This window comes from Triturus cristatus, chromosome 6 (assembly GCF_964204655.1).
Source record: "Triturus cristatus chromosome 6, aTriCri1.1, whole genome shotgun sequence".
NCBI classification, from domain to species: Eukaryota; Metazoa; Chordata; class Amphibia; order Caudata; family Salamandridae; genus Triturus; species Triturus cristatus.
In genome coordinates, this window is record NC_140589.1 from 974,351,988 (window position 1) to 974,376,801 (window position 24,814).

General features: G+C 44.6%; 1 long non-coding RNA gene across 1 annotated transcript in view; it reads right to left on the reverse strand.

The window, feature by feature from the left end:
- LOC146820874 (uncharacterized) overlaps window positions 1–24,814 on the reverse strand; it is a 284,394-nt gene that overhangs the window by 178,586 nt on the left and 80,994 nt on the right. The window lies entirely within an intron of this gene.

Below are 24,814 nucleotides of genomic sequence, written 5' to 3' on the forward strand. Positions count from 1 at the left end.
ATGTTTCTGACCAAATCGGATAGATTTCTGAACCATTTATGACAAAGGAAGGAAACCATTCGGGCTATCTGATTCAGTTCCGAATGGGATTCGGAGAGCCCGAGTTCATAGGAGCCGAATCGTCGAACCCTATGGACACTGTTTCTGACCAAGCAATTACGATGAGCTATTCTGACACCTGTTCAGAAACGGTCTGCGCGACACAAAACGGCTGTCAGAATCTGACTCTGGGGGCCCGTAGCAGGCCCCCTTTCACCCGGAGGCCTATGCTTGGGCCCGTGAGGGTTTACATGGGACCCTTCCTTACCACCATGCACAGTGTGGCAGGCACAATGAGGTGTGCGTCACAGGGTGTATGGTTTTCCCCAACCGTCCCTTTTTTCAATGGGAGCCTGTTTTCTCATTTGGAACGCAGGCTCCCATTGAAGTCAATGCGAGTCCAACCTAATGATGTATGATAGCATCCTAATCGGTTGTTCGAACTCGCAGAACCCGAGTCGGTCAGAGACGATTCAGAAACCGATTCAGTTGGAAGAGTTTACGAACGACATCGTAATCGGCCCCTAAGTGTTTTAGAAAAAAGTGTGAAATATACATACTAAGGTGTATTGGTGAAACAGTGGGTGTGTAAGTACCTTATGGATGATTCAGTGGGTGCTTGACTTACTATATAAGTGAGTGATTAGGTGTCTCAGTGAATGTATAGGTGAGTGACTAGATTGTGTGAATGTGTGTATCAGTCTGTCAGTTGATATCTAAGTGGTTATAGGGGTTGGTGAGTAGGTATGTGAGTGGTTGTATGGGTGATTGTCTGTCTGAGAACCTATATGAGTGTCTGTGTGGTTGAATGAGACTGTGTGTATGTCAGCATATATGAGTGACTGGGTGAGTTAGTGGCTGTATGGGTTAGTGAGTGCATAAGTAAAGGGCTGCATAGGTGACTGAGTGTGTGTATGGGTGTGTCAGTGAGTAAATGGATATGGCAGTGGTACATGGGTGAGTAACTGTATATGTGAAAGGCAGTATATGTGAGTGTTGGAATGTATGAATGACTGTGTGTGAGAATGAGATATTGTGATAGTGGCTGTATGGGTGAGTGTATGATTGTGTGAGTGACTGTATGGGTAAGTATATGCTAATATCCGTATGAATTAGTGAGTGTGTGTGTGAATAACTGTATAGGTGAGTAAGTGGCTATATGATTAACTCTATGGGTGAATGAGTAGGTATATGAGTAGCTCTATAGGTGACTGACAGTGTGTGAGTGGCTGCATGGGTATATGAGTGGATATATCAGTGAGTGAGTTGGTGTACGAGTGGATGTATGGGTGACTGAGTGGATGTGTGTATAGACCTATGAATCAGTAAGTGGTTATATAAGTACTGGCATGGGTGTGTCAATGGTTTCGATAATGTTAGTGTGGAAGTTGGAGTGGGCTTATGTAAGGTTTATTGGGGTATGAGTGGGTTCATCAGAGATTATGTGAATGATGTCATCAGTGATGTCATCGGTGATGCCATTTGAGATGTCATCAGTGATGTCACTTCCCATGTCAAGAATGATGTGATATGTTAGGTCATAAGCAGTGCATTGCAGGGCCGTAAGTTATAGTTAGCTCATGTGACTATAACTGAAGAATTTCACTGGTTTTGTATGAGTGAAACTTGAGCCTAACTATAACGTCTCTATAATCTATGGTTTTTTCAGTAAATTTCTAACGTTTTTCAAATGCTAATTCCTAACTATAACGTCCTGGTAACATTTGGTTTATTCTGTGAATTTGGATGGTATTTTTAATTGTATTTCCTAACTGTATCTGTAAGCTTTGAGAGAGGGTGTGAGAGTTGCTGTATAGATTGGTGTCTGGGTGTGTGAGTGGCAGAATGGGTCTATGAGTGAATGTTTAATGTCTGGGTAATTATGTAAGTGCATGAGTAGTGCCTGGGTGATTGTATAGTTAGTGCCTGTGTGATTCTATGGGTGCGATTCCCAAGGACACACTGTGAATACCGGGTGTTTTTGACAAAGTGTAAAACATATATATAGGTATATTTTACATAAAGTTTCAGTGGAGCTATTTAGTGAGATACTCATTTGACTTCCCCCTTTGTATTCATTTGTTGAAATAACTACATCAAAAGTGAATTTTCCTTCTTCACATGAACACCGGAGGTAGCAAAGACATCAGTAGTCACAAATATAAATGACAAAGTGTAAAACAGATATATAGACATATTTTATACAAAGTTTGAGTCCAGCTGTTTAGTAACATATTGGTTTAACTTTATTTTTTATTTTTTATTTAAACTTTTTTTAATTGAGATTTTTGTATACATGTATGGTTTAACTTTATTTTAAGAACGCATGTGTAAAAAACAAAATTTAAAAAAAATAACTTTCAATATCTGAACTCACAAATAGAACATAACTACCAAACACCCATCAAATTACCCATTGTTACCCAAAATCAAAACCTGTTGCAAAACTAGTGCAATTCACAATCTGTAACAAGAAACTCTCTAGAGGGATAAACAAAAAATATTAATGTGGGACAAAGTCCATGTTATATAATCTTAAAACCTATCACAGATAATGTCTACAACTGGCCATCTAGCAGAGGGAAACTGGAGGACCATCTATATCAGTGGCAGCAGCAACATTTCCTGGTCAGAAATCCCTTCAGAGGTTCAGACTACTACAACAGATATGGCTCCATCATTTTCAAGTATGACCATGGACTGTAGTGTTGTTGTAAGTGCAGGTGAGCAGTGTGTTACAGCTATTCGCAATGATATCATACATGCAATTTGTTCCTCTTTTATATTTTTTTGCTCATTTCTCACTGCACATTTTTTAATTCCTTCTGTCCCAGTTGCCATTTCTATCACCATAAAATAGAACAAAAACATTTTAAAACTTTACAAAACCACACAAACAAAACAGAAAATCATGTCACCAGGAAATAAAGGAATATCATTGGATAATACACTTTTCAACTAAAAGAATAAGAAGAACACACCCATTTATCTAACTTGAACATTCTTTTGAGAGGAGTTAATAGTGGGCATATTTGCTCAATGCACAATATGTCGCCAAGACATTACCAAGGGGTACAATTCAATAAATATATTTGCGTTACTATGTCCTTGCTTTACCACCTAAAAACATGCCATAGCAATAGTGTAAAAGCAATAAGAAACCAGCGCAAGGCTGAAGGACCCTCAACTTCAATAGCAGCCACAACAACCCAGGGGCAGAGAGTCTCTTCAGAGGTCCAATTGCAATTTCAAGATTTGGCTCCACAGTTTTTCTGGATGGCACCATACTGCATGGATTTTGCAATTGATGCGAGTGCTTCGCAATGCTACAAAGAATCATAAATGCTGATTTTTTTTATTTATAGCCCTTATTAGTTTTTCTACATTAACAGGTATTTTATTATCTTACAAAATGGGTATCTAATATCTGTGTGTTGGTCATTTTATTATCTTCTAATTTATTGTAACACTACTTACATATAACTTGCCATATAGACAAGTCAAATCGTTCCTTTACAAAAAAATACACCGGTAACTTCTGCCAGTTATAAATATTTAATTTTTAGCTTTTTAAATTCAAGTCAACAGTCTCTGTTTGAATCTTCTAGTGAGTGTGTTGATCACATATACAAACATACTCTAATTTTTTAGGCCAAACTGTGTTAAATTTTGCAATCTCTTTTTAAAAACTATCAACGTAAATATCTGAGTCCTGTTCTGCAACTCCTCCTCTTAACAACTCTTCATTTTCCCTAGAATCCTGCTCAGGACCAAAGACATGAAACTGCACATCACCACAAACCTTTTCAACCTCTGCCACAGTACCATGCAAAAGTGCTCTATTCATTTCTCCTAAACATAAAGCAGGAGTTGTCACATATTACAGCCTCCTAATTGAGGAATAGTGTACAGATAACATTCTGAAATGATGAAAGTTGCTTTGGCACACTTTGGGGCATATTTACAAACCCCTATTGCCCCCATGATTTTTGACCTTGTCATGGCGATAGGGGCTTCGCCTTATTCACAACATGGCGTTAAGCCACTTAACGTGGCTTAGCACCGCCTTGTGAATAAGGCACACCTTCACGCTATACTTAGTGTGAAAGGGGCGGGCAATGGGTGTTGTGGAGGGCGTTCCACTGCAACACCCATTGATTTTGACGCTGCCCCATATTTACAAGGATGGCGTAAATATGGGGCAGCACCAAAATTAAGACCAGGGAAAACCTGGTCTTACCTTGGTGCAATGAGGAGAAATGTTTAATTTCTTCTTGTTTTTACTGTTTCCATGTGTGCTGCATTGTGCAGCATACATAGAAACATCAAAACACCATTGATTGTTTATGTGCCGAAAGGTATCCCTTTCTGCACATAAACCATCATTAAAAAATGACATTTTGCAACTTCTGTGTGTGCTGCATTAAAAAGCACAAATAGAAGTTTCAAAACACCATTCCAGACTGTTTACGTGCACGAAGGGACACCTTCCTGCACATAAACAATCATTCCCCTAACAGAGGCACCCTTGCACTATTGTGCAAGGGTGCCTGCTTTGGCGCTAGGCAGCTAAATAAGCGCCAGCACAGGGGAAACTCAAGGCTGCACCATATTCTTGTAAATACGGTGCAACCCTGCGATTCAGTAGTGGCAGAGCGTGGCTGTAAGACAACGAGGCTAACGCTGCGCTCCGCCACTTACATGTAAATATGCCCCTTTGTTTGATTAACAAGCTAGTGAGTATCCCCTCTAATGTTTATGCTTTCCAATCTTGCAATGATACAATCCTTGTAAAGTACTTATTTTGTGTTTTAAACTTTTCCTTGGAAAGATATGTAGAAATGTCCTTAATATATCAATTGATTGCTGTTGAATACTGCAAACACTTCTGCAGTTCCATTTCTATACAGGCGCCTGGCTCTGCTTCCCTTGTATATTTTCTCCAATAACTTGTTCTACAATTCTAGGTATCATCATGTCTTTTGCTATAGGGCTGTCATTCCCATGAGGCACAGGGTCAAGGCTGATTTGTGTTTGGCCAGGTCTAAACTGGGGTGGCATGGTGAGCAAAAGAATGATGGTTTTAACCCAGATCTCTTGACTGGGGGTGAATGTTTAGATTTTTTCTGCCTTCCATCCATCAATTGTGTGTCTTTTGCTTTCTCACCCTAAGTGCGCCGGGTATGCCTTGACGTGGGTCCCGGGCTCACTGTGCCACTGGATTCAAGCTACCCTGGCTGATGATGGGTGAACCCCCAAAAACGGTCCTAGGATCCTTGGTACTGGTCCAGGGAGGACCTGGCTTGGCAGTTCAGGCTGGACTGTTCCCATGAGGCACAGAGTCAATACTGATTTGCATGTGGCCAGGTCTAAACTGGAGTGGCATGGTGAGCAGAAGAATGATGGATTTAACCCTGATCTCTTGACTGGGGTGAATGTTTTGATTTATTCTGCATTCCGTCCATCAATTGTGTGTCTTTTATATTCTCGCCCTAAGTGCGTCGGTTATGCCCAGACGTGCGTCCCGGGCTCACTATGCCACTGGATTCAAGCTATCCTGGCTGATAAGGGGTGAAACCCCCAAACTGGTCCTGGTATGCTTGTTTCCGGTCTACGGAGGACCTGGCTTGGCAGTTCGTGGTAGACTGTTCCCATGAGGCACAGGGTCAAGACTGATTTGCATGTGGACAGGTCTAAACTGGGATGGCATAGTGAGCAAAAGAATGATGGATTTAACCCAGATGGCGTGACTGTTTTAATTTTTTCTGCTTTCCACCCAACAATTGTGTGTCTTTTGCATTCTTCATTTCATAACATTGTCCTCTTTCATCAATAGCATCAACTAATCTGTTATCCTGCAGATAGCTTTCTCCATTAAAGAAAGGCTGCGTACTAGAACTATGTATCCATTTCCCCCTACAAACCATACAAATGTTACTTTTATTCACTAATCTTTTCTTCTGGTTCAGTCTCTTCATGTACAACACCATTTAGTCAAGAGTGTTTATTCTATTTAATGAAAAGCTTCCTCTTCTAAGCAAAGGCCTTATCAACTACTCTCTCAACTCATTCTTTCTGTTTCAGTGTATCGCTCCTTCTTCTATACTTCTTTAAATGTTTTCAGTAGATTTACAACCATTCTACTATGAAACATCCTGACTATGATTTCCTTAAACTGCTTCTGTCTCCTGGTTAATGTCCATCATTGTTACAATCCTTTCGGTTCCTGCAATTTGTCCACTCATTGTTTCTCATACTCATAATTTTATTTTCTTTATTTTAAAATCTTTGCAGATGTCCACATATATTTTGTCCTCTTACCAGCAGCTCTTTTTTCTTACACCGCTTTTTCTGCATTTTGCCCCTTTTGTGACTTATTTTTGCAGAGATACTGTGGTTGTTTCTGTTGCTTTTTCGACCGGATTTTTGTAGACATTCCGAACTGTGTGTAGTCATGTAGATATTGTTTTGTAAAAAAAAAGTATATTTAAATTTTTACCCTAGCCAACGTACCAACTACTTTACTACTGACTTACACATAATACAAAAAAAAGTTTTAAATCTACAGATGAACCTAGATATATTACTACATGCACTTACTTCAATATATGAAACCCAAAGCAAAACACAAAACTTTAATTATTCGTTACCTTTTAACATTTTAGCACCCTTTCGTACAACACAGCTGCACCATATCTCACGTCTCACTTATACATGGTGAAAGAACAGTTTATCCCTTCTGTAGTAAATTTTGAAATGAACATCAAGCTATGGGGGCGTATTGTAAATACAGGCCCTTTACACTCAGCACTTTGCGTGAAAAAAGCGAGCCATTGGTGTTGCTGTGGGTGTTCGCACACAACACCCATGAAATCTGCCGCATTCCCAGATTTATGACGATTCGTAAACCTAGGTAATGTGTCAGAATCCTACTCCTCTCCAAGGGAGGTGTAGGGAGGCGCAAAGATGAGAAATACTTTTATTTCTCCTCATTCTTTACTCTTTCTATGTACTGCATTCTGTAGCAAACATAGAAAGAGGGAAATACCTCTTATGATTGTTTTTTATACGAAGGTGTCCCTTCCTGCACAAAACAATCATCCTCGCAACACAGGCACCGTTGCACCGTGGGTGCATGACAGCCAGTTGTGCGCCAGCACAAGGGAGAGCATAGGGTTCCATCATATTGTTGTAAATATGATGCATCCCTGTGCTTTAAAAGTAATGCAGCACAGCACAGTCAAATGGCTAGCGGCACTGCACTGCATTACTTTCTTGCAAATTTAGCCCAAAGTATAGAAGTACATACAGTGTTTCAACACTGTAAATACAAAACACAACAAGAGCTATTTGCATGCCTCTCTATTACTGGTGTATTTAGTATCTCATGGGTTGTAAGTGGATGTTTAGATGACTCCATGGATAGTGAATCACTGATTTGATGACTGCCTGACTAATGGCTGGGTGATTGCATGAATGCCTGAATACTGCCTGACGGACAGTGAAAGTACCTTGATTGCTGTTAGATACATAACATTTGTGACTATATCTCTAACTCATTGGTTATCTCCTTCTGTCAGTAACAAACTACCTGTTTTACTATATATATGCTTTTCTACTGAGCTATGTGTGAGTGAATTCTAGATATCACACTTGATATATAATTGCATACACGGCTCTCTAGGAGCATACAATTATTTGGTACTGAGCATGCACATGCATCAGTAAGTTTCTAAAACAGAAAACAACATTTCAATTTTTCAAAGCACAAAACCTTTTGTGAATAGCATACTGACATCATTTTGGAAATACGTCTTCTGCTTCTAAATCATATATTCAGCATTTCTCAAAGAAGCTAGCACAAGAACTCTTGGGGCATTCTGCACTATTAATCCTCCCCATTTTTAAACAATCCATGTGTATAGAAAAAACACCACCCTCACCATATACATGAACTTTTCATCAGCCTTACTGAACATAGATCACCATGTAAACATATATGCAATTTCTTAATAGATGTACACCTTCAAGCTATATTTCCAAAAATATATACCTCTCTGCATCTTTCAGTAAACTCAAAAATTCCACCGTATATCTAGCTATGTACAACCACAAGAACCATAACTCACCATCTAAGCATATGCAAAGCGGTCATATAAGTTAAAAACACATTGACAAACAGTTCCCAATACCTACCTAACAAGTATTACTTCTTTCTCATTCATATACAGGCAGACAACATGTTCTCATCTTTTATTTATGACTGTACTACTACTGTTTAATATTGTTATGACCACGCCCACAAATAGAATGTCCAGCACTGCGGCAGCACTGCGGCGGAATTTGCGCCGCAGCGAAGAGGTTAAAAAAAAGTTCTGTCTTTTTAACACCCCTCCCCCCAATACACTCTTAGATCAGTGTACCTAACAACCCAGTGGAACCAGTAGGTCAGAAGTTCTCAGCACATTCTAGAAGGAACATGCTACTTTCAAATGAGATACAGCAGATGTAGTTTACTCCACAGATTCAAAAGCATATATATGTCTGTATTACATTTCTTTTTGTAAACAACATCCAATAATAAGACTCCTTCCTAGGGCATACAACACACTACCTAATTTTATTCACTTTCATATATATATATATGCTAAATATCCTTATCCTTTTCATGAAATGAAATGAAAAATTGTTACGTATGATGGTTATAGATTCAGTGACCTTGAATACTAGAGGAGGTAATCGAAAATTGGTCTTGCGAAAACTTGAATCTAGATATATAATAGAATTTGAAACTATGGGCCCTTCGGGCTTGAATTCAAGTGTCATTTGAGATGTCATCAGTGATGTCATGAGTGATGTCACTGACCATGTCATGAGTGATGTAATATGTGACGTCATCAGCAGTGCATTGCGGGCGTGCGAGTTATAGTTAGCTGAACTAACTATAACGGGGGAAATTCAATGGTTTTGTACGAGTGAAAAGTCCAGCTAACTATAATGCCCCTGAAACCTATGTTTTTTCAGTGAATTTCTAAGGTTTTTTAAATGCTAATTCCTAACTATAACGTGCCTGAAACCTATGTATTTTCAGTGAATTTCAAAGGTTTTTTAAATGCTAATTTCTAACTATGCCTACAGAGATAGGACATGTGAAGAAAGAAGAAAAAACGCACAGAAAGAAAAAAAAGAAATGCAGAAAGAAGCAACAGAAGTCCTCAAAGACGAAGAAAAGTGCAGGAAAAAGGATAACGTACAGAAAGAACAAACAGAAGAGCAGAAAGAAGCCTTGTTGCAAAATCATCCTGTACCCTCAACTTTTTCAGTCGGATACTGGTGGTAACTGAGTCTGACTAACCAGTCCTAGAGCCAGTGCTATGATAAAAGACACTCAGAATACAGTGAAAACACCTACATACACTAGGGCACACTATGCGTTGGGGCCCCCCTGTGATCAGCATGACCTTCTCTGTAAGCCCCTAGTATATAACAGGGCAGGGGATTAAAACTACCTCTTAAAACGCGCCACAGGGCGTGTTTGCACACGTCACCTCAGGCCCCGTCCCCTCACTTCCCCACTGTATAAACACGCCCTGTGGCCGTTTTAAGTTGGGAGATTAAGTCCCCTTGAATCCTGAGGGTCCCTAGGGTCCAACTAGACCACTAGATACCTCCAGTAAGCACCACAGAGCTGCGCTGCAGAGAGATTTAAAAAGGGGCATGGCCTAGACCACCTCTCTGCAGCGCAGTGGCGCTTACTGGAAGCACCTGGTGGGCTAGTTGGCCCCCAGGGTCCCTCAGGATTGAAGGGGAATTATTTCCCCAACTTAAAACGCACCACAGGGCTTGTTTGCACACGTTAACTCAGGACCCGTCCCCTCCCTTCACCACTGTGTAAACACGTCATGTGGCCGTTTTTAGTTGGGAGATTAAGTCCCTTTGAATCCTGAGGGTCCCTAGGGTCCAACTAGACCACTAGGTACCTCCACTAAGCGCCACAGAGCTGCGTTGCAGAGAGATGTAAAAAGGGGCATGGCCTAGACCACCTCTCTGCAACGCAGCGCAGTGGCGCTTACTGGAAGCACCTGGTGGGCTAGTTGGCCCCAAGGGTCCCTCAGGATTGAAGGGGAATTATTTCCCCAACTTAAAACGTGCCACAGGGCTTGTTTGCACACGTTAACTCAGGACCCGTCCTCTCCCTTCACCACTGTGTAAACACGCCCTGTGGCCCTTTTTAGTTGGGAGATTAAGTTCATTTGAATCCTGAGGGTCCCTAGGGTCCATCTAGCCCACTAGGTACCTCCAGTAAGCGCCACAGAGCTGCGTTGCAGAGAGGTGTAAAAAGTGGCACGGCCTGGACCACCTCTCTGCAATGCAGCTCAGTGGCGCTTACTGAAAGCACCTGGTGGGCTGGTTAGCCCTCCAGGGGCCCTCAGGATTGAAGGGGAATTATTTCCCCAACTTAAAACGTGCCATAGGGCGTGTTTGCACACGTCACCTCAGGCCCCATCCCCTCCCTTCCCCACTGTGTAAACACGCCCTGTGGCCGTTTTTTAAGTTGGGAGATTAAGTCCCCTTGAACCCTGAGGATCCCTAGGGGCAAAATAGCTCACTAGGTACGTCCAGTAAGCACCATTGCAGACAGGTGTAAAAAGAGGCACGGCCTGCACCACCTCACTGCAACGCAGAGCAGTGGCGCTTACTGGAAGCACCTGGTGGGCTAGTTGGCCCCCAGGGTCCCTCAGGATTGAAAGGTAATTATTTCTCCAACTTAAAACGCGCCACAGGGCGTGTTTGCACACGTCACCTCAGACCCCGTCCCCTCCCTTCACCACTGTGTAAACGCACCCTGTGGCCGTTCTAAGTTGAGAGATTAAGTCCCCTTGAATCCTAAGGGTCCCTAGGGTCAAACTAGCCCACTAGGTACCTCCAGTAAGCGCCACAAAGCTGCGTTGCATAGAGGTGTAAAAAGGGGCATGGCCTCAGAACACTTGTCTGGAACGCAGCTCCCTGGCGCATACTGGAGATACCTGTTGGGCTAGTTGGCCCTCAGGGACCCTCAGTATTGAAGGGGAATTAATTCCCCAACTCACAACTGGCCAGGGGGCGCGTTTGCAGAGTGCTGAAAGGAAGGGGCATGGACTCCGGCGCCATGCCGGTCTTTTATTTATTTTATTTTTTTAAGAAGGAGGGCTGTGTGGCCCCCCTTCTTATTCTAATGTACTGGCCCTGGGGACCCCATCCCCCAGGGCCTGCACCCTAATCTTTTTTGTTGAAAAAAATTACTTTGGCCCTCCCAAGGCCTTAATCGGCCCCGGGGACCCCAACCCCCGGGTCATGGCCTTTTTTTTTTTCATTCTTTAGGAGGGGAGCTGCGTTGCCCCCCTCCTCAGGCCACTTATGGCCTCGGGGAGCCTATCCCCCGGGGCCGGCCTTTGTTTTTTATTATTTAAAAAATATATATATTTATAGAAACAACTAGGACATGCTGGACAAACCGTATTTACCTATCACCATGACGTATTGTGTGATATTCATTAAAAGGCGACTATGCATAGAATGAATCCACATGGAATGTATTTACACCGCTAGTGAAGCTCTGACGTGTCTGACGCCATACCGTGCCTAATCCCAGCGCCCCCGCCGGTGGGTACTCTCCAAGTAGACACCCTTGTTGTTTATTTATACAAACATGGGTAGCTATTGACGGGCACATTTAATATACACGCACACCAAGCCATTGAAAGGGGATTCAACACAAATTCGACCAAACTATGCAAGAAATCCCCCTCATGGTTAATAAAAAACACATCCACCGCCGGATGTGTAATACTTTTTATTTTACTCTCTGGAAAGGAGACGAACCTCACTTGAGAGTCACAGCGTGCTCCTGGCTGAGCCTAATGCTGTGTTACACCCACCAGTGCCCGCCGAGTGCCTCACATCTCTGTGTTGTATTCCACCAGCTAGTGCGTATGCTATGACACTCTCTAGCCCATGTGCACTGTAACACCACCCCGCGAATATGTCATGCGACACTTGCCTTCGCACGGGTTATATTGCCCCATCTAACGTGCCTTCCTCGATGCCTATGATATAACGCACAGCGCTATGCCATACATAATACAATCTGGGATCCATATCTTTGTCACAGTGCATATGCAATGTTACACTCCCCAGCACATATTTTATATTACAACTTTAGAGACTAGTTAGGTTACACAACACTGCCCTGTGCATATTACACTCCAAGGCGCATATCGCATAGCACGCGCTAGTGCCTGTGCTATCTCGCGCTCTCCAATGAATCTGTCATTGCGCACAATGTATTGCATATTATATTTTATGCCCCGGTTCATCTTATATCACACTTTTTGGTGCATAGTTTATACCATATACTATATCTAGTTTTCATTTCCAATCGTGCTCTCAGGACTATGTTCTATATAACACTGCGTCCACCTACCCTTTTCACGGGCATTACATTTTGCGATGGGGGTGGAGGGTCAGGGGGTGTTTCTGCCAAGTGAGCCCGGAGTCACAGTCACAAACGTCCTCTTCTTCCTGAATAAAAGTGAGCTTATGCTGCATACTTGTTCATATTTTAAGTAGTTCGCACAGACACACATTTTAAAAACAATAAAGTTCCTAATACCCACCTTCTCTGAACAGTTAGCTTGCTGCCCCATCCACCTCCTCCCTAGCCTCTGTTGTCTGAATCCATGGACTAGCCTCCTCCCCCCTGCCATGCATGGTCTGTTGTGCTGCGACTGCCCTCCATTTAGCATGATGTACCAGTCCACTCTTCCTGCCCTCCATTGCCCAATTCTATGGCCCATCATTGAGCATCGAGCATCCCGGATTGCTGTGAGAGACGTTCGTTAAACTAGGAGAAACAATCCGGCCCGACTGCGAGGAGGCCTTATCTGGCGAACTCTTCAAGTGAATACTTTATTAAACGCTCCATCATTAAATTGAACCGGGGGCTCCATATCGGCCGTAAAAAACGGAAGGCACCTGACACACTTGAATCAATCCTGTGCTGATGTACAACAAATTCTTGGTCTTTTTATGAAAGTATACCAGCCTAATCGACATCAAGCCTTGCAACTCGTTTAGCATTGACGTTTGCCATTGCCGCTCTAGACAGAATGTGCCATATTGCTGCAGATGAAATTTCGATTAGGAACACTCTGTTTGACCTTTTGAACAGTATCCCTACCCAGTACAAGTCCGTTGTCACCATATCCTAAGTGGGCGAGGTCCTGATGAAGGTGGTTTTATTCCATACTATCCCACCGAAACGCGCGTAGACCACGTGCGCCCAAACCCATTAAGAGTTGTGTCATCATCATCAACTATTGGAGATATCTTCACTATTCTGATACTCCTGACACCCACATAGTATAAGTGTTATGTATGAATGAAAGTATAACTGAGTTACGAGTGTGTTTATGAGTACTGTTTGAATCTTGGCGGAGTAGGATTGTTATGTATTTTAGATAATAGTTATAAAAAAATGTTTTTCTTCTGTCTAAAAAATTGTACGTTCATTAATTTAGGAAATTAAATGTTTGCCATCAGTAAATGAATTTATCTGATGAACAATTGTAAGAAAACTTTAAATTTTGAGAATGAATATTCAAAATAAAATGAACATTTTTATATAAAAACAAAAAGTTTATGTATTAATCGATTTAAATGTAAAATGACTATGCAACATTAGTAATGGATAACCCATGCACAGATTCAATCTGAGGAAAAAGAAATATAGGTCAGAGAGGAGTTATTGCTGTGTTATACCATCATTGACCTCCTGCTTAGCCTCTGTGGTTAGCTTGCTGCCCCTATTCTCCTTCCCCCTGCCCTCCGATGTCTTTGTGCATGCCTCTGCTCCATCCTTTTTGCCCACCATGTTCCATGGACCTGCCACTCCTATCTACTCTGAGTGTTCTGTTGAGCTGCCACTCCCCTCCCACCTGCCTAGCATTGTCAGATGACTGTAACATGTCCCTGCCACCTCCACCCTGCCTGTCCACATGCCATGCCCCTATCCCCTTCCTCCTGCCCTCCATGGTCCATTTTACTGCCACACCCTTCTGCCCTCCCTGGTCTGTTGTGCTGCAACTGCTCCTCTTGCCTGCCCTGCGCGGTCTGTTGTGAGGCCCCTTCCCCTGAACTCTCTTGTCTGTGCCCAGGTCCTGACCCTCCCTTCTATCCTCCATGGTCCTTTGTGCATGCCCCTGCACCTTCCTTCTTCCCCATCATAGCCATTGTGCTGCCACTAGCCCTCCTGCTTGCCATGCATGGTCTTCTGTGCTGCCATGGCCCTTCCCACCTTCCCTGTGTGGTCGGCTATCTGCCCCTGACCCCCTCCCACCTTCCCTCCATGGTCTGTGTGTATGCCATCATAGTCTCATTGTTGCTCTCCATGGTGTGTCTTTTTTCTAGTGCCCAACCTGCCTGACCTCCATGGTCATCTTGCTGCTCCTGCCCTGCCCCCTTACCCCCAGCCCTCTGTTTCCATGTGCAGACCCCTATTCCCTCCCTCCTGGCTTGTCTGTTCCATTGTAATGCCCCTGATCCGTCCCTCCTGCCCTTTATGGTCTGTTATGCTGCAGCTTTCTCTCCTGTCTGTCTATTATGGTCAGCTAGCTACCATTGCCTCTTTCCCCTCTGTTCTCTGTTGTCCATGTGCATGGTCCTGTCCCCTCCCTATTGCTTTCTATGGATTGTTGTGCTGCACTCCCGTCCCGCATGCGCTGTGTGGTGTATTGTGCTGCTGCAAACCCTGATGCCTGCCCTGTAGGGTCAGTTTGGTGCACCTCTCCATGTCCCTCCTGTCCTCTGTTATCCGAGTCCATGTCCCTACCCCAATTCCTCCTGCCTACCATGATCCAATGTACTGTACGTGCGAACATTTTGAACTTGGTAAGAGGGAGATTTTGAAAAAGAACTGGGGTATTGATTTTCCCCTTTGAGTTACATTGAAAAAGAGGAGATTGTAGACAGGAGACAGATCAAATAAAGCCCATTTGAGCTTAAAAACATTGGACGTTTCCTGGCTGAAACAGGTCTGTTGGCATGTATGGTTGTACTACCACTGCCTCTTCCTTCTGCCCACAATGGTCTATTATATTGCCACAGCCTCTCTTGCCAGTCCTGTATTGTTGGTTTGTTGCCCCTGCCCCCCTTTCCACTGCCCTCCATAGTCTGTTGTGCTGCCACTGCCCTTCCTGCCTGACCAGTGTGGTCAAATTGTTGCATCTGCACTCTCCTACCTGCCCTCAATTTTCAGAGTCCGTGCCCCTGGCCTCTGCTTCTCAACAGTATCCCAATGAACCACTAGATTGCTAACATTCTATATTTATTACAAAAGTGTGGAACGCCTGACGTCATCTTGATGTAATCAAAACTGTAATACCTAGAGTATTTCATTTAGAAATTACATATATGAGAGGGTCTTAATTGCATCAAAATTATGGTTAGTGCTCTAAAAAACTAAAATGAGGACATATTTTCTGAGTTTTCAAATAGCGACAAAGAACTTTTACATTTTTTGTAATCTTTATGTTTTTTTATTCAGTTGACCACTTGATTAAATGTTGCACCTAGGGGAGAGGATGTGGTGTTACTTCCAGAGCTGCAGACTTTGCAACTGGGGAACCAGGTTAGAGTTTCTGCTTCAGCCCACCATTCTGTGATTCTGGTCAAATCACTTAATCTCCCCATGTCTACAACCAAAATGAATTTGATCTTGTGTGATGTAACCAATGCTCATGTAAAGCACTCCAATACCTGACAAGTCTGCACTATATAAAACTGCAAATACACAAAAAATAAGTGGTTTGCACACTTCTGTCATTGGGCTACATGTGGGCTACATATGGGTGATATTTGTGCTACATTTGGGCTCTTTTGTCTCTGGTGGCCATCTTGGGAGATTTATTTGTTATGAAGTTTCCTAATTTCCTCATTTACTGCAGTCTCCTCAGTAGGAAATGCTTTCAGTTTTTTACTTTGATTCCATCAATCAATCAATCAATCATAGGCATTTGTATAGCGCACTGCTCACCCGGAGGGTCTCAAGGCGCTGGGGGGGGAACGCTACTGCTCGAACAGCCAGGTCTTGAGTTGCTTCCTGAAGGCGAGACGGTCTTGCGTTGTCCGGAGGTGGATGGGGAGGGAGTTCCATGTCTTGGCTGCCAGGTAGGAGAAGGATCTTCCTCCGGCGGTGGCTCTGCTGATGCGGGGGACGGTGGCGAGAGCGAGGCTGGTGGAGCGGAGCTGGCGGGTGGGCTTGTGGAAGGTCAGGCGGCTGTTGAGGAACTTGGGGCCCAGGTCATGGAGGGCCTTGTGTGCATGGGTTAGGAGTCGGAACGTGATTCTTTTGTTGACAGGGAGCCAGTGCAGGTCTCTCAGGTGTCCGGAGATGTGGCTGTGTCGGGGGATGTCCAGGATGAGTCGTGATGAGGTGTTCTGGATCCGTTGGAGTTTCTTCTGGAGTTTGGCGGCGGTGCCGGCGTAGAGGGCGTTCCCGTAGTCCAGCCGACTGGTGACGAGGGCCTGGGTGCTTGTCTTCCTGGTCTCGGTGGTGATCCACCGGAAGATCTTTCGAAGCATGCGCAGGGTGTTGAAACATGAAGATGAGACGGCGTTGACTTGTCTGGTCATCGAGAGGGAGGAGTCCAGGATGAAGCCTAGGTTGCGTGCGTGGTCCATTGGCTTGGGGGTGGCTCCCAGGGCAGGGGGCCACCAGTAGTCGTCCCAGGCAGAGGGTGATGATCCCAGGATGAGGACCTCCGTCTTGTCTGAGTTCAGTTTCAGGCGGCTGTTCTTCATCCATTCGGCGACGTTTTTCATCCCTTCGTGTAGGCTGGCTCTGGCGGCGTCCGGGTCGCTGGTGAGGGAGAGGATCAGCTGAGTGTCATCGGCGTAGGTGATGATCTTGAGGTTGTGTTGACCTGCGATGGTTGCGAGGGGGCTCATGTAGAAGTTGAAGAGGGTGGGGCTGAGCGATGACCCTTGTGGAACGCCGTAGATGACTTCGGTGGCCGCTGACCGGAACGGGGGGAGGCGGACTCTCTGGGTTCTTCCGGCAAGGAATGAGGTGATCCACTCCAGGGCCTTCTCCTGGATGCCGGTGTTGTTCAGGTGCTGTACCAGGGTGAGGTGGCAGACAGTGTCGAACGCTGCGGAGAGGTCCTGGAGGATGAGGGCCGCAGTTTCCCCATTGTCCATTAGGGATCTGATGTCGTCTGTGGCTGCGATGAGGGCGGTCTCCGTGCTATGGTTGGCTCGGAAGCCGGATTGCGAGTGGTCGAGGGATCCGTTGGTCTCGAGGAAGGCGGTTAGCTGTCTGTTGACGGTCTTCTCGATGACTTTGGCAGGAAACGGGAGGAGCGAGATGGGGCGGTAGTTCTTGAGGTCGGAGGGGTCTGCAGTTGGTTTCTTCAGCAGGGCACTGATCTCGGCGTGTTTCCAGCACTCCGGGAAGGTGGCGGTGTTGAAGGAGGCGTTGATGATGTCGCGGAGGTGGGGTGCAATGATGTGGTCGGCCGTGTTGAAGATGTGGTGGGGGCAGGGGTCCGTAGGGGATCCGGAGTGGATGGTGTTCATTGTGCGTGTTGTGTCTTCGGTGCTGACTGGGGTCCAGGTGCGGAGGGTGGCGGTGGGGGGCATCGGTTCGGTGGTGGGGTTCGTGGTTGGTGGGCCGAAGCTGTTGTGAATGTTGGCGATCTTGTCGTGGAAGAAGGCTGCGAGGGAGTCGCAGAGGTCTTGCGAGGGAGTGATGTCAGTGTTTCCGGCGTCGGGGTTGGAGAGCTCTTTGACGATGCTGAAGAGTTCCTTGCTGTTGTGGGTGTTGTTGTCCAGTCGTTCCTTGAAGGCTGTCTTCTTTGTGGCGTGGATCAGTTGGTGGTGTTTGCGGGTGGCGTGTTTGAGGGCCGTCATGTTGTCTGTGGTCTGGTTGGTGCGCCAGGTGTTTTCCAGGGAGCGGCAGTTCTTCTTGGAGGTGATGAGCTCGTCGGTGAACCAGGAGGCTTTCTTGCTGCCGCGTCTGCTGCGGGGGTTCTTCTTCAGTGGTGCGAGGGCGTCTGAGCAGTTGGTGATCCACTGTGTGAGGTTGTTGGCAGCTTCGTTGGGGTTCATTGAGCTAGTGGGGGGGTTCTGGCTGAGGAAGGTGGTGAGCTGGTCGCCGGTGATCTTGTTCCAGCTCCTGCGGGGGGCTTGTTGAGGGTGGTGGTGGGTCGTCGTTTTACTGAAGCTGAAGTGGACGCAGCTGTGGTCAGTCCACTGGGGATTGGTGGAGTGGCTGAAGGTGACGTATTTGCTGGATGAGAAGACTGGGTCAAGCGTGTGGCCGGCGTAGTGGGTGGGGGTGGTTACCAGTTGCTTGAGTCCGAGGTTGGCCAGGTTGTCCAGCAGAGCAGTGGTGTTGCGGTCCTTGTTGTACTCCAGGTGGAAGTTGAGGTCCCCCAGGAGGATGTAGTCAGTGGAATTGATGGCGTGCGGGCTGACGAAGTCTGTGATTTCTTCGCTGAACTGTGTGCGTGGTCCCGGTGGTCTGTAGACGAGGGTGCCTCTGAGCGTGGTCTTGGGGTCGGTGTGTATCTGGAAGTGGAGGTGTTCGGCGGAGGTGAAGGTGTCATCGGAGTTGGTCGTGATGCGGATGGTGTTCTTGTGGATGATGGCGATGACTCCTCCTGTCTGGTTGACTCGGTCCTTCCCGGTGATTTTGTAGCGTTCCGGGATGGCGATGGCGACGTCGGGCGCTGAGGAGGCGTTCATCCAGGTTTCCGTCAGGAAGGCGATGTCTGGTGCTGTCGAGTCGAGGAGGTTCCAGAGTTCGACGGCATGCCTGTGAACGGAGCGGGTGTTGAGCAGGATGCACATCAGGTGTTTGTTGCTGGGGCTCGGTTTAGCAGGTGCGGTGTTGGGTCGGAGGCCGGTGAAGCGGCAGGTCAGGCAGGTGAAGGGTCCGTGGGTGCGTCTCGGGGTGGCTCGGTAGCAGGCGGTGTTTCGGCCGGCGTTGAGTGCATGGAGGGTTTTGGCATCGTAAATGTGCAGGGTGTGCTGGCGAGGACCAGGGGGTCTGGCGCTGGGAGCGGTCCAGGCGCGGACGGGCGCAGACGGTCTTACCTTTGGCGCACCTTCGGCGCTCAATCGGCGCTCCCGCTGCGTGCGCCCGCTGCGCGGTCGCTCTGGGGGCGTCATAAGTAAGGAGCCGGGAGGGAGGAGCAGCTGGGTGGCGGGAGCGGGGCGGCGAATGGAATCACAGGGGGGCGGGGCCACAGGGAGGCAGCGGCGGGAAATTCCAAGAAGCAGCGGGCAGCGGGAAATTCCCAAGAGCAGCGGGAAATTCCCAAGAGCAGCGGGCAGCGAGCGAAGGAATCTGCAGGCAGGAGGCGGCAAAGGCAGGCAGGAGCGGCAGCAGTGAGTGGGGCGACCAAGCCCTGTGGAGGGCTGAGCGGTCACCTCTTCCATCAAGAAGGTATTCAGATATGTCACACATTTGCCATAAATTCTGAATGTTAGCACTCTAGTTGCTCATTAGATCACTGTAGTAAAGCTACTGCTCACCAGGGAAGTCTGCTGCTGGTATTAAAAGTGCATGTTTCAGTCTGCATATCAGAATGTTTTAATGAAATAGAAGAGGATTTGAGAAGTCACTCAAAATGTGCCCTAATTTTTCTTTCTTCAGCACTAATCATAATTTCTATGGCAAAATGAACCCCCTCATTGTGTTCCTTTTTTAAATTAAATGTTTTAAGTGTTACCAGTTTATTCCAATCAAGATGGCTTCAGGTGTGCAATACTTTTGTCATAAGTTAGACAGTAAGCGCTCTAGTTGTTCTTAAGAACACTCTGGGACATTCTGTCATTGGACTATACTTGGGCTACATCTGAGTGATATTTGGGCTACATTTGGGCTCTTTTGTCTCTGGTGGCCATCTTGGGAGATTTATTTGTTATGAAGTTTCCTAATTTCCTCATTTACTGCAGTCTCCTCAGTGGGAATACTTTCAGTTTTTTATTTTGGTTCCATCAAGAAGGCATTCAGATGTGTCCCACATTTGCCATAAATTCTGAATGTTTGCACTCTAGTTGCTCATTAGATCACTGTAGTAAAACTACTGCTCACCAGGGAAGTCTGCTGCTGGTATTCAAAGTGCATGTCAGAATTTTTTTATGAAATAGAAGAGGATTTGAGAAGTCAAAATGTGCCCTAATTTTTCTTTCTGCAGAACTAATCATAATTTCTATGGCAAAATGAACCCCCTCATTTTGTTCCTATGTAAATTAAATGTTTTACGTGTTACCACTTTATTCCAATCAAGATGGCTTCAGGTGTACTATACTTTTGTCATTAGTAAGACTGTTAGCACTCTAGTTGTTCTCTAGTTGTTCGTTAGAACACTCTGGGACATTCTGTCATTGGGCTATACTTGGGCTACTTCTGGGTGATATTTGGGCTACATTTGGGCTCTTTTGTCTCTGGTGGCCATCTTGGCAGATTTATTTGTTATGAAGTTTCCTAATTTCCTGCAGTATCCTCAGTAGGTTAGAGTTTCTGCTTCAGCTCAACATTCTGTGATTCTGGTCAAATCACTTAATCTCCCCATGTCTACAACCAAAATGAATTTGATCTTGTGTGATGTAACCAATGCTCATGTAAAGCACTCCAATACCTGACAAGTCTGCACTATATAAAACTGCAAATACACAAAAAATAAGTGTTTTGCACACTTCTGTCATTGGGCTACATGTGGGCTACATCTGGGTGATATTTGTGCTGCATTTGGGCTCTTTTGTCTCTGGTAGCCATCTTGGGAGATTTATTTGTTATGAAGTTTCCTAATTTCCTGATTTACTGCAGTCTCCTCAGTAGGAAATACCTTCAGTTTTTTACTTTGGTTCCATCAAGAAGGCATTCAGATGTGTCACACATTTGCCATAAATTCAGAATGTTAGCACTTTAGTTGCTTATTAGATCACTGTAGTAAGGCTACTGGTCACCAGGGAAGTCTGCTGCTGGTATTGAAAGTGCATGTTTCAGTCTGCATGTTAGAATTTTTTAATGAAATGGAAGAGGATTTGAGAAGTCAAAATGTGCTCTAATTTTTCTTTCTGCAGCACTAATCATACTTTCTATGGCAAAATGAACCTCCTCATTTTGTTCCTTTTTAAATTAAATGTTTTAAGAGTTACCACTTTATTCCAACCAAGATGGCTTCAGGTGTGCCGTACGTTTGTCATAAGTAGGACTGTTAGCGCTCTAGTTGTTCTTTAGAACACTCTGGGACACTGCAGTAGAACACAAAGGAATCAACTGACAGTCTCTGCCCTTGTTGGATCTACATGTTTTACTGAGAATGTCAGACTTCATTCTCACAAGACTGAGAAAGATAATGTGAATTTACAGAAAATATGCTCTCAGTTTAGCTTATAGATCATCCTTCCAAACCTCTGTGGGAAAAGCATGAGAAAATAGTTTTCTCTCAAGCATGAAATCACAGCATAAGGCTTTTTCACATGGTAAAATCACCTTAGAACACACAACGATTCCTAAAATGAGCATGGTACCATCAACAAATGATTTATAATGTAACTAAAGTAATACAACCTTCTATTAACTGCAATGCTTTTTAATGAGGTGCTATCATGTATATTGGTCCCAAGATGGCTGCCAACACTTCTTGGATGAAGTGCTGACAGCCAATCAGATCTCACGATGAGATGTGTGGTTAGGCTCCGCCCAGATATATATGTGATTTTACTTTTGATTTTCTCAGGAACTACTGACCAGATTGACACCATTTAAGCAAAAGGCACATGCCTGACCTGAGGACTACCTCTTTGCCAAATTTCAAGTAATTCTGTTCAGCCGTTCGGGCTGTACCTTCGACTAAAGGTCCTATGGGAAAACTCGTTTTGGGACCCCCCTTTTTTCTCAGCCCCCGCTTGATGAATCACCCCGAGACTTTCAGGGTAGGAGCTGAGCGGAGCGCCCCATTAGTTTTGAAAATTTCAGGAAGATAAGTCAACCGGCGCCAAAGTTATTCAAAATAGAATTTTCAGATTTCCTATGGGAACTCGGCCCTAACTATAACTATCTACTAGCGACCGCCAGTAGATAATATATATATAGTGACCAAGGCGGTGCGCCGCCGAAACGCGTCTAACCTTTGTTGGATTAAATTTCATTTTTTGCCATTATTTCACGGAGTCTGTGCCTGACTGTTCGCCGCCGCCAGGATTGGAAAAGAATATATATATATATATATATATATATATATATTTTTTTTTTTAACTCCATTTAACTGTACATGGGTGTATCACTCTCCAAGTGCATGCATGAGTACCTGAATGGGTATGACAGTGGGTTAATCAGTATCTGAGTGGGTATGTGACTGGATAGTGTGTGACTGAGTATGTGATTGGGTGTATCAAGTGATCACTCAATCGGGGATTTGTGAAGCGCACTACTCACCTATGAGGGTCTCAAGGTGCTGGGGGAGGGGGGATGGGTTCGTACAGCTCCATCTCATCCAAAGAGCCAAGTCTTAAGGCTCTTCCTGGAGGCTTACAGAGTGGTGGATCGACTGATGCTGAGGGGGAGTTAGTTCCAGGTATTGGCTGCGATGTAGGAGTAGGTTCTTCCTCCCTTCCTGACTCTGCGATGTGTGCAGTTTCGGCCAGGGAAAGGTCGGTGGAGCGGAGGCTTCTCTTGGATGCTTACAAGAAGACTCTTTCGTTGAGGTATTAGGGTCCATTGTTGTGGAGGGATTTGTGGGCGTGACTGAGCAGCTCGAAGGTCACTTTCTGTTCGACAAGGAGCCAATGGAGGTCTTGCAGGTACTGGGTGATGCGGTCTTGTCGTGGGATGCCGAGGATGAGTCTGGCTGCAGTGTTTTGGATGGTGGGAGTCTGATTCTTTGGGTTTGGCCGGTGAGGAAGGAGCGGATCCAGTCTAGGGCAGTTTCCTATATGCCAACATCGTGGAGTCTGGCGGAGAGTGTGCAGTGGGAGATGGTTTTGAAGGCTGCAGAGAGGTCTAGTAGGTGTATAAGTGTCTGAGTGAATATGTGGGTAGGTACATAAGTGTGTGACAGTCACCGGCTAGTGTGTACAAATATATATTTTTATATTTCCACCAATATTCGCAATGACGTCGGTAGTCGCGACGTTCCCACAATGGTGCACGGGGGGCCCTGCTGGCAGTCGCATCATCGTCACAAATATCATGCAAGATTTTAAAAAATCATTTTGGACACATTACTTGTGTCACTAATAAACACATTCCTCAAACATGGGTTAGAGTACCTCCACTCTGGGGAAAGATGCAAACAAAGAAGCAGGATCAAATGAGGTGATGAGAGGAACACCACAGAGTGAACGCACTATGCGCCAGAAAAAGAAAACCAAGGAGAAAACATGAGAATTCTTAATTTATCTCTAAGGAATCTGGCTAAACATGAAATTTCTCTTTTGGAATTAGGACTGTCATTCTGTCCAACCTCTATCTATTTATTGGAAAATTAAAATTTAACAAAATGCATAAACTATCCCAATGTAGGAATGGACAAAATGATGGAGAGCTTTGGAATTGATATGAGATCTGCAAGTGGGACTGACTTTAAATCAAAATCACTGGCCATACCTACTACTCTCCATGATAATATGGACACTTTCCATGAGTTAATGATCAAAGATTTGGTGAGATTAAGGGCAAATGGTGAAATATACACCGACAATCTCACCGGAGAACAGGGAAAGACATTACAATCCCTTAAGGAAGATACCTCCATTGTAATCAGAACAGTGATAAGGGAGGTAATGTTGTCATTATGGACTCTAACACTTAGGAGCAGGAAGTGATGAGGCAATTGGGGGACATTGATTGTTATGAGGTGATTGCTATGGAGGAGTATGAAGCCTCCGTAAGTTCATATAAGTATTGACTGAAACGATGGATATATGGAGAAATTTTAGTTCAGTATGAGTTACAATTTTTAAGATCAGAATATATTAGGAATCCCTTATTTTATATATTGCCAAAGGTGCATAAAAGGTTAACTAATCCCCCAAGGAGACCAATTATCTCATCTAATGAAAGCTTTTTACAAAATACTGCTATTTATATTGATTATTTTTTATTCCCCTTTGTAAGAACTTTTCCAGCTTATTGTACGGACAGTTTTGATTTTGTAATTAAAATGCATAATCTAGTTTGGTCAGAAACCTATTTAATGATAAAATTGGAAATGACTGCGCTGTATACTTCTATTGACCATATATTTGAGATACACACATGTGAATACTTTTTGAAAAGCAGAAAAGCATGCTTTCTGGAACATAATCGGATGCTTATCCAGATTATACAAATATGAAGGATAATATTTTCATGCATAACGGGTCCTGTATTGGTAAAAGATTTGGACTGCCATGGCCACCTACTTCGCTCCCACCTTTGCCAACTTGGTGATGGGCTGGTGGGAGAAGCAGGTGGCCTGGGCCGATCATGTTCAGGAGTATGTACAAAATGTTTTAATTTTGAGTCCTTATATTGAGGATTTGTTTTTATTGTGGAATGGATCAAAGGAAAAAGTTTGTTACTATATAGAAAAATTGAACAACAATCCTTTTAACCTAAAATTTACTGTATATGTGAGTTTCAGTGAGATTACCTTTTCGGATATATCTTTGAAAGTAAGAGTAGGAAAAATAAATGCATAAGAGACAGCAGGAAACAGCACTTAGCACTTCCTAAAAGTTT